General features: G+C 37.5%; 1 non-coding gene across 1 annotated transcript; it reads left to right on the forward strand.

The window, feature by feature from the left end:
* Positions 1 to 282: 282 nt before the first annotated feature.
* LOC148548010 (small nucleolar RNA R71) lies at positions 283 to 390 on the forward strand. Its single transcript, XR_015897611.1, has one exon. It is a non-coding gene; the product is annotated as a small nucleolar RNA R71 (small nucleolar RNA).
* The last annotated feature ends 11,180 nt before the right edge of the window (positions 391 to 11,570 follow it).

Here is an 11,570-nt window from a genome sequence, read left to right on the forward strand (position 1 = left end):
CTGACAAATCATATTGACTTGCTGAGTCAATATTTTATTCTGAGCCAATATGGCATTCAGAGTATCAATTTCAAGAACTCATTTCTTCTGAGGCGTTCCATTACTCACAGGGTTCCTCTCAAAAGTGTACATGAACTGGTTATTAGCAACCATGTCAATGAGTTCTTGAGCTTCTGCAGGCTTTTTCTTTAGGTGAATGGATCCACCTGTAGAAGTATCCAATGACATCTTAGCTAATTCAGACAGACCATCATAGAATATATCCAGGATGGTCCACTCTGAAAGCATGTCAGAAGGACACTTTTTAGTCAGTTGCTTGTATCTCTCCCAAGCTTCATAGAGGGATTCACCTTCTTTCTGTCTGAAGGTTTGAACATCCACTCTAAGCTTGCTCAGCTTTTGTGGAGGAAAGAACTTGGCTAAGAAAGCCGTGACCAGCTTATCCCAAGAGTTCAGGCTATCTTTGGGTTGAAAGTCCAACTATACTCTAGCTCTGTCTCTTATAGCAAAAGGGAAAAGCATGAGCCTGTAGACTTCAGGATCTACTCTATTAGTCTTAACAGTATCACAGATCTACAAAAATTCAATTAAGAACTGAAAAGGATCTTCAGATGGAAGTCTATGAAACTTGCCGTTCTGCTACATCAGAGAAACTAATTGAGGTTTAAGCTCAAAATTGTTTGCTCCAATGGTAGGAATTGAGATGCTTCTTCCATGTAAATTGGAATTAGGTGCAGTAAAGTCACCAAGCATCCTCCTTGCATTATTATTATTTTCGGCTGCCATCTCCTCTTCCTGTTCGAAAATTCCTGTAAGGTTGTCTCTGGATTGTTGTATTTTAGCTTCTCTTAGTTTCTTCTTCAGAGTCCTTTCAGGTTCAGGGTTTGCTTCAACAAGAATGTTCTTGTCCTTTCTCCTACTCATATGAAAGAGAAGGGAACAGAAAAATAATAATAATAGGGATCCTTTTTACCCAGGTATAGAGGTTCCCCTGTGTGAGTAGAAGAAGAAAAGAATGTAATGTAAAGAAGGGAAGAAGAGAAAATTCGAACATAGATGGAAGAGGGGGTTTGAATTTGGGTGAGATGAAGTGTTAGTAGATGAATAAATAAATAGAAGAAGATGAGAGGTGAGAGGATAAAATTTTGAAAAGGGGTTAGTGATTTTCGAAAATTAGGAATGAAATCAAATTAAAAATTGAAACAATTAGTTAATTAAAAAGAATTTTTGAAAAAGAGGGAAGAGATTTTCAAAAATTAGAGAGAGAGAGTTAGTTAGGTAGTTTTGAAAAAGATAAGAAAACAAACAAAAAGTTAGTTAGTTAGTTGAAACAAATTTGAAAATCAATTTTTGAAAAGATAAGATAAGAAGTTAGAAAAGATATTTTGAAATCAAATTTTTGAAAAATATATGATTTTGAAAAAGATAAGATAAAAAGATATTTTTGAAAAGATATGATTGAAATTAGTTTTGAAAAAGATTTGATTTTTAAAATCACAATTAATGACTTGATTCACAAGAAATCACAAGATATGATTCTAGAACTTAAAGTTTGAATCTTTCTTAGCAAGCAAGTAACAAACTTGAAATTTTTGAATCAAAACATTAATTGTTGATGATATTTTCGAAAATTATGAGATAAAATTAAGAAAAATATTTTTGAAAAATATTTTTATAATTTTCGAAAATAAATAAGAAAAATAAAAAAGATTTGATTTTTGAAAAAGATTTTTTGAAAAAGATAGGATTTTTAAATTGAAAATTTGATTTGACTCATAAAAACAACTAGATTTTAAAAATTTTTGAAAAAGTCAATTCAAATTTTCGAAATTTATGAGAGAAAAAAAAGAAAAAAAAAGAAAGATATTTTTTTTATTTTTGAAATTTTAATGATGAGAGAGAAAAACATGAAAATGATGCAATGCATGAAAATTTTGGATCAAAATATGGGATAAATGCAAGAACACTATGAATGTCAAGATGAACACCAAGAACATATTTTTGAAAAACTTTTGATGCAAAGAAAACATGCAAGACACCAAACTTAGAAATCTTTAATGCTTAGACACTAAGAATTCAAGAATGCATATGAAAAATAAGAAAAGACACAAAACAAGAAAACATCAAGATCAAACAAGAAGATTTACCAAGAACAACTTGAAGATCATGAAGAACACTATGAATGCATAATTTTTTTCGAAAAATGCAAAATAAATATGCAATTGACACCAAACTTACAATTTGACTCAAGACTCAAACAAGAAACATGAAATATTTTTTTTTTATTTTATGATATTTTTGGATTTTTCGAAAATTATTTGTGAAAAAGAAAAATAAGGATTCCAAAATTTTTAATATGAATTTTAGGAATCTTGCATTCTTAGTCTAAAACTCCAATCTGAGGGTTAGACATGACTTAATAGCCAGTCAAGCTTTAGCATGTAAATCAGGTGGATCTGGAACAGCAGCAGGTGGATTAGTAACAACTAGCTTGCTCTTGATAATATTGGGTTGGGAGTACCAGTCCAAATGAATTTAGACATGGCTTTACAGCCAGTCAGGCTTCAACATGCTTTATGAAACACTAGAATTCATTCTTAAAAAAATTTTAGAATAATTTTCGAAAACAGATGAGAAATTTTTGAAAGAAATTTTTTTTTGAAAAATTTTTGAGAATAAAACAAAAAAGAAAATTACCTAATCTGAGCAACGAGATGAACTGTCAGTTGTCCAAACTCAAACAATCCTTGGCAACGGCGCCAAAAACTTGGTATGCGAAATCGTGATCACTCAGATTTAGATTTGTAAAATTATTTGTTCGTTCTTTCCCTGGCAATGGCACCACAAACGGATGCACAGAACCATGGTCCAAACATAACTTCACAACTTCGCATAACTAACCAGCAAGTGCACTGGGTCGTCCAAGTAATAAAACCTTATGATGACAAGTCATCTTAGCCCATTTTAGCTAGTCTTTTTCTTTTGTTTTCATTAGAATTATGCACTTTCTTAAGCTACAAGCAAGCTAATTGAGTAGAATTTCATGTTTCCCTTGATTGAACCAACCATATGTGAATTCATGCCATTTCATGAGGTTTTAAGCTATAATTGTTGCATATTGTGGAAGATTGAATACCTCATGATTTTGAGCAAAACTTTGATTAGTTTGGTTGATCAATGATAGGTGAAGAAGGCTTGGAGAAAGGTTGAAGCAAAGAGGAATGGCTAGGAATGAAGAGAGGACAATGGAATAAGTGAAAATTGAACCGGGTTGCATGAAGTTAGCCCCAACGTTAGCCCCCTAACTTGGAGGCTAACGTTGGGCATGTGAATCACTCTTTGGAAGTAGCCAACGTTAGCTCCAACGTTAGCCCCCTAACTTGGAGGCTAACGTTGGAACTTGAGAGTTTCTCCCTGGGCCACCAACGTTTGCGCCAACGTTAGCCCCCTAACTTGGAGGCTAACGTTGGCACTTAAATCACAATGGGGGAGTAGGCAACGTTTGCGCCAACGTTAGCCCCCTAACGTGGAGGCTAACGTTGGCGCCAATCACACCAAGCAAGGCCAACGTTAGGGTCAAAGTTAGACCCCTAACGTTGCCGCCAACGTCCATACCAGAAGGATGTGGTTTGCTGATATGAAAAGTTAGGGTCAAAGTTAGACCCCTAACTTTGACCCTAACGTTGAAGACCAACGTTGGCTAACTCCATTTCCGGTTCAATTGGTTCACTTCGGTTCTTCTTCAATCTTCAAAGAGCAATCAACCAAGGCCTCTTTCAACCCAATTCCACCAAGGACAAAGGCCCAACTCAAGGCTTGAAGATCATTTTGGAAAGTGTATAAATAGGATAGAATTCAATTTATGAAGGGAGCTTTCCTTTTTGGAATTTTCATAATAGTTTTCGGAGAGCTTTTGAACTTTAATTTTCTTTGCTTTCATTGCTTTCATTTTCATTTACAATTTTGTCTTGGATCTTGGATTGGAGAATTGAAGAAATTCTGTTTCAATCTCAATCTTGGATCTCTCTGTTTCTTTACTTTACTGTTAATTGAATTTCATTTCCGGTTACTTGATCTTCATCTCTTTTCTTTGCAATTTACAATTTCCTTGCTATTGTTCTTGTTGGATCTAGGAAGGCATTGAGATCTAGACTTGGTTTTCTAGTCTCTGGGTCCTGAGATCTGAATTTCTCATTTCTATTTCCTGTTTATTGCTTTTCCTCTTCATTTACTTTACTACTTCAAGATCCGGTTCAATCCCAATCCCCTTTTCCTCTTCTGTTTAATGCAATTCAACTTTTCTGTGTTTAAATTCTGCAAATCCACATCCCAATCCCCTTTACATTTCAAGCAATTTACATTTCTTGCACTTTAAGATTCTGCAATTTACATTTCTTGCACTTTAAGTTTCTGTTATTTAATTTCTTGTTCTTTAAGTTTCAGCAATTTACTTTCCCGCTCTCTTTGATTTCATGCAATTTACATTCTGCAAATCACAAATCACCCAACCAACACTTGATTCGCTTGACTAAATCAACCACTATGCTAAAATTGCTCAATCCTTCAATCCCTGTGGGATCGACCTCACTCCCGTGAGTTTTTATTACTTGATACGACCCGGTACACTTGCCGGCTAGTTTTGGGTGTTTTGGGAGAGATTCGTTTCTCATCAAAATATCTCATCAAGTTTTTGGCGCCGTTGCCGGGGATTGATTAGATTGACAATGATTAAGTGAGGTGGTGATCTAGATCGAGCACTTTTTCTTTATCTTTCTTTAACCTTTGATTAACCCACTAACTGTTTGAATTTTTGCTTAAGCTAACTAAAACTTCATTCTAGCAGTAGATTGAAGTATCACTGGTTTGTGTGCTCTTATGTTCTGCTTGTATGTCAGGTACACAAAGAGCCATACCCAATTTTCATGAACAAGACGAAAGAACTCTCAGGAGGTTAAGAAGAGCCGAAAGAGGGAAAAGTATTGTTGGAGAAGAAGAATCTGAGGAAGAATACCACGAGATGGAAGGAGATACATCTAATCCAGGAGAAGGAGTTAATAATCCACCACAACAGAGGAGAGTATTGGCTTCCTATACTTTTGCAAATGCTAGACATTGTGGAAGCAGCATTCTCACCCCTAATGTCAATGCAAATAACTTTGAACTGAAGCCACAACTCATCACATTGGTCCAGAATAACTGCTCATTTGGAGGAGGACCATTGGAGGATCCAAATCAACATCTATCTACCTTCTTGAGGATCTGTGACACTGTCAAATCCAATGGTGTGAATCCTGAAACTTACAAGCTTCTGCTGTTCCCGTTCTCATTAAGGGATAAGGCTGCACAATGGCTTGAAACTTTTCCCCAAGCAAGTATCACTAGTTGGGATGACTTGGTGACTAAATTTCTAGCCAAATTCTATCCACCCCAGAGAGTCATCAGGCTGAAAACTGAGGTGCAGACATTCACACAATTAGATGCTGAATCCTTGTATGAAGCATGGGAGAGGTACAAAGCCTTAATCAGAAAGTGCCCTCCAGAGATGTTCAATGAATGGGATGTGCTGCAAAATTTCTATGAAGGTCTGACATTGAAATCTCAGGAGGCATTAGATCATTCTGCTGGAGGTTCACTACAACTAATGAAAACTGCTGAGGAAGCTCAGAATCTTGTGGACATGGTGGCCAACAATCAATATTTCTTTGCTCATCAAAGAAGCCGCCAACCATCACAAAGAAGAGGAGTAATGGAACTAGACGGAGTGGATTCAATCCTAGCTCAAAACAAGATGATGCAGCAGCAATTTCAACAACAATTTGAGCAAATGGCTAAGAGGATTGATAGTCTCCAAGTTGCAGCGGTCAACATTAGCCAGCCATCAACCACATGGGGACAGAGTGAAGAGACTCAAGAGGAGCAACAGCAAGAACAAGTCCAGTACATGCACAACCAAAATTCTGGGCCAAATGAAGTATATGGTGACACTTACAACCCTTCTTGGAAGAACCACCCAAACCTTAGGTGGGGAGACAATCACAACCAAAATCAACAACCATGGCAGAGAAACTCAAACCAAAACACTTTAAGAAACAACCAAAACCACAACCAGCAGCAAACCAACCAAAACCCCTACAGAAAACCTCAAAACAACTACTCCAACCCCAACCATTACCAATCTAATAACCAACCCACCAACCAAAATGCCTACCATCCACCATCCACATTTCACAACCCACCACAAGCATCACCTGAATCTCAAAGACTCACCAACTTGGAAACCTTGATAGACAAAATGTGGAAACACCAAGAAATGACAACCAAGAACCATGAAGCCTCCATGAAGAGCCTAGAGAGGCAAATTGGGCAAATCTCCAAACAGATTTCTGTTGAGAAATCTTCAAGCTCACTTCCAAGTGACACAATCCCAAATCCTAAGGAAGAATGCAAGGCAATACAATTGAGGAGTGGAAAAGTCTTGGTGAAAAATGAAGAAGCAACCAAGAAGCCAAAGGAAAGTGACAAGAAACAAGCTGAAGAAGAGAAAGTCAATGACAAGAAGGAGGCAGCAAGCAAGCCAACTCAGGATCAAGCTCAAGAAAAAGAAGATCAGCCACAAAAATCAAGAAAGGGAAAGGAAGTAATTGAAGAGCCAACTGAGGACCAAAGGCAGGGAAATAACTTCACTCCTCCCTTGCCATATCCTCAAAGGTTTAACAAGGAAACTAAGGACCAACAATTCCCAAAATTTCTTGAAATCTTCAAGAAGTTAGAGATCAATATTCCCTTAACTGAAGCACTTGAGCAAATGCCCCTGTACGCAAAGTTCTTGAAGGAACTTATCAACAAGAAGAGGAGTTGGCAAGTTAATGAAACTGTACTGCTCACTGAGGAATGCAGAACACTAATCCAGAAGGGACTTCCTCCCAAACTTGAGGACCCTGGGAGTTTCTTTCTACCCTGCGCCATTGGCAGTATGACTATCAAGAAGGCGATGTGTGACTTGGGAGCTAGTATCAATCTGATGCCTGCCTCTCTAGTGAAAAAGTTAGGCATAAAAGAGGTAAAACCAGTACAGATGTCTCTAGAATTGGTGGACAAATCAGTGATATGCCCCAGTGGTATAATTGAGAACCTTCTAGTCAAGGTAGATAGATTCATCTTCCCTGCAGATTTTGTGATCCTGGATTCGAATCAGGATGAGGGCGACTCCATTATACTGGGAAGACCGTTCCTAGCCACTGCTAGGGCCATCATAGACATAGAGCAAGGAGAATTAACTCTCAGGATGCATAATGAAAGTATCACTCTGAGTGTACTACCAGAAACACAGAACAGTAATGAAAAGAAAGATGGTACAGAAACAGACAAGGAAAATCTGCAGTGGAGGGAGGAAATCAACAAGACAAACAACAACTGCCCTCCCAAGCAAGAGATAGATGATACAGCAGGCCAAAAAGAGAAAGAGACTGTGCAAAGTAATGAAGAAGCTCAAGGGAACATTGTAGTATTGGCAACTGAGAAAAGAAATTTCAAAAGGGAGCCTGTTTTCAAAGAACAATTAACAAAAGGAAGGAAGAAAAACAAAAACAGAATTAAGAAGGGGTGGAAGAACAAAAAATTTCCAACAGAAGGGCTCTCCAAAGGTGACGAAGTGCAGTTAGTCTATCAACAGCTGGGAACAGACCAACATACTAACGATTACTATACTGTGAGCAAAATATTATCACTAGAACATGCTGAGATAGAGCACCAAGGAACAAAGAAGAAGCTCACGATCAGAGGGGACAAGTTGAGGCACTACAGTCATCAACCGCCATAAAAGAAAGCTTCAATGTCAAGCTAGTGACAATAAAAGAGCGCTCCATGGGAGGCAACCCATGCTTTAAGATTCTTGTCATTTTACATTCAATAAATTATGATCACTTGATGCATGAATTATTTTCTCTTTTCATGAACGTATCCATTTATTGCATGCACTGTTTTGAAACATATGCTAAGTTTGGTGTGTCTTCAAGCACACTTAACCAATATCATAAAGGATTTTGTTTCACATGCTTAAAATGTCTTGATAGAGCATATAGCCGAACACTAAGTTTGGTGTCCACATAGCTTCGTGAGAATCTGAAATTCATGCATCAATAATCATACATTTGTCATTTTTCAAAACCTTATAAATAGAATTTTCTTTTGATGAAGGTATTAATTGTAATGAACCCTTTGACAAGAAGCAAGTTTGGTGTTCATCAAACCTTGATGCACCAGGATACAATTAATCCTTCATGAAAAAAAAAAAAAGAGAAAAAGAAAGTATGATGAAAACAATTCTTATGAACATTTAAACTTCACTTATTGGAGGAATAAACTCATTTTCTTTATATATTACCAAACATCAAGTTTGGTGTCCCCCATAGGAAGTGTCACGGCTCACATGAGATAAGAATTGATAGTTCACATATTTTTACTAAAAAGAATAATATTGCTACGGTGGGATAAGACTAATGCATGTGTCTTGTTGTGGTGACTAGGAGGTCAAAGAATCTTCAATGAAAAGAAGGACAAGACAAAAGAAAGCTTAGCATAAGGACAAAATCATATCACATGCTTCAAGGAAGAAATCTGCCCCTCATTGAAAATGATCACGGCAAAGGCTAGGGAAGGAGCAAATTTTGTCTTCATTCATCCATACATGCACACCCTTGATCCCCATGGTGCTTAATTGCATCCTAGCCCTCTATTTCTCATATAAAAGCATACCACCTTCAAGCCATGCACATGACCGAATCACTCCTCAACATTACAAGTCATGTGCAACTTTTTCTTTTACTTTAAACTCCAAACACTCAATCTTCTCTTCATAATTTCCTAGCAAGTTCAGTCCGAATCTCTTTTTCCTCCAACCACACATCAAAACTCTCCAACACTCCCCACATTCCCTCTCAACCAACCAAGTGATTATGGCATCCTCCTCAAGAACCAAACGACGAAAAGGAAAAGATCCAATAGTAGAGGAAGAAACACATGAGTATGACCAATGGAAGTTCAAGTCTTGGTCTCATCAAATGCAAATTCAATGGATGAACGAGAAAAAAATTTATCCTGAGATTCCATTCATGTTGCCGGATGATGGGTGTCAAGAAATAAAGAACAAAATCCGGAAGAGAAGATGGGAGGAACTTACATCACCAATCTCTCGAATTAATACCAATATTATAAGAGAGTTTTATGCAAATGCCCCAAGGATTGACATGTGTGGACCCCCAACGTACAAGAGCTATGTGCGTGGGGTGGAAGTAGACTTTGGCCCAGATGCAATCAAGAAAGTTTTGAAACTAAAGTCAGTGCGCTTTGATGAACCGGGATACCAACAAAGATTGACTGAGGATCAAAATTATGAAGAGATTGCAAGAGACATTTGTTTTGAGAACTCAAGATGGGAGGGAGATGACAAGAACAGATACAAGTTCTTGAAGAGATGTAACCTCATTCCGGAGGCAAAAGGATGGTATGAGTTGATGAAAAGGTCAATTCTGGGGACAGTGAACACCTCAGAAGTTAACAGGGAGAGAGCCTTAATGCTGCATTGTATCATGGTGGGTGGAGAGATAAGAGTTCATGAGATCCTTGCAAGAGACATCCTAAAGATAGCTGAAAAAAATTCGGCCGGATCTTGGTTGTACTATCCAAGCACCATTTGGAAGTTGTGTGCAAAGCCCAAAGTTCCATTGGAAGAGGAGAATCCAATGTGGCTAAGCCAAGGCATGCCCATAACTATTGAACGAATGATGATGCCCCTTGAAGCACACCAAGGCCGAAGGCCACATGGAGGAAGGGAAAGAGAAGAGCAAATGGAAGAAGATGAGCCCCACATGGAAGAAGAGCCACAAGAGGAGGAGGAACAGCCACACTTTTTCTCACAAGGCAATATGGACATGACTCAAATGCAAGAAGCAATAGGGAGGTTATCTCAGCAATACACAAGAATCCAAGCAAGGCAAGAGGAATATCATTCTCTGTACATGCAAAACCAACAAGCACAAGAAGAAAGAGAGCTGAGAATAATCAACAAACAAAATGAATTCGAGTCAAGATTTCTTGCGATGCAAGAAGAACATGCCTTTCAATCTCATGAATCTTTTGGGAAGTTGGAACAAATGCAAGCTGAAAGTTTGAAGGCCTTCAAGGAGTTCACAACACTCCAAGAAGCAAGGTATGAAGTGCAAGCCGATTACAATGTCAATAGCCAAATCAAACTAAACTATATTGGAGAACATTTGCATCACATGGATCCGGCATTCCCAACTTTTGATGAATTTTTCAAAATGAGAAGTGAGATGGAAGTGAACAGGGCTATGAGACTTGAAGATAGAGTGGAGGAGGCTATGAACAAGGCTGGCTTTTGGCAAGATCAAGAACCACCAAACAAAGATGGTGGGAACACTAGCAGCCAAGTATATGAAAGGAGAAAGAAAAGGCATGACAAATAAAAGGTGGATTTGCTCCTTGATCATCACAACATGCATTCTATCTGTTCCAATCTGTTTTTGCATTTTTTTTGTAGTCATTTAAAAGTCTTTGCATTGTGTTGGTTATTTCAAAATAAGTAAGCTAGTTTATGTGTTGGCTTGTGTGTTCATTTTCACTTGACAAGAAGCATATGTTGTCCCCTGCATCTTTTAATTCAATAAAAGAACAATTTGAATGTGAAGAATAATAGTCTTTGTTAGTTAGAAGTGGAATAAAAGTAAGTGGTGGTGTGTGTGACTGTATAATAACTCACTTTAGTGAATAAAGAGCTAGGATATCTCCTTCTAAGTAGAGAGTGGCCTACTGTCTATGAATCTCAATTGAATTGAATTCCTTGGTTAGAAAGAAAAACAAAAAGAAAAAAAGAACAAAGAAAGCCAAAAAGTGGCAAAACAAAAGAAAAACAAAAAGAAATAAAGCTGGACACCAATAGCTTGAACTTTGAAATATATGCCTGTGATGTTTTTGTACTAGGATCTGCTTGGATTAGTAAGCTCTTAGGAGTGCCTCAACACTTGGTGACTTGGGTTAACTAACCCGGGATCATCAGCTGAAAATCCACTATCAAGAGCAACCTAACTACAAAGCATTTAGTAGCCCAAAGAGGTGCTGGGCATCAATGTTTTAAGAAGGAATGTGAGCCAAGTGTCTATAGTGAATAATGTGTCAAGTAGAAAGAAAAGAAAATGAACTTGCTACACATGACACTCAAATAAAGCTTTTGAATAAAGTAATAGCCAAGGATAAAGGAATAATGAGAGGTCATAGCAGTATGTCACTTGAAACTTGAAGGAGACTTTCTAGGCCTAGGAGTCAATAAGAAGTGAGCATTTGCATATCTACATAAAACCCCATGAACTATCAATAACACTTTGCTAGCATGAACTTCCTCTTCCATTTCATTCTTCCTTCTTAATAAATTCATTTCTTGCTTGGGGACAAGCAAGCTTTAAGTTTGGTGTTGTGATGACAAGTCATCTTAGCCCATTTTAGCTAGTCTTTTTCTTTTGTTTTCATTAGAATTATGCACTTTCTTAAGCTACAAG

This window comes from Arachis ipaensis, chromosome B8 (assembly GCF_059453495.1).
Source record: "Arachis ipaensis isolate K30076 ecotype BB chromosome B8, ASM5945349v1, whole genome shotgun sequence".
NCBI classification, from domain to species: Eukaryota; Viridiplantae; Streptophyta; class Magnoliopsida; order Fabales; family Fabaceae; genus Arachis; species Arachis ipaensis.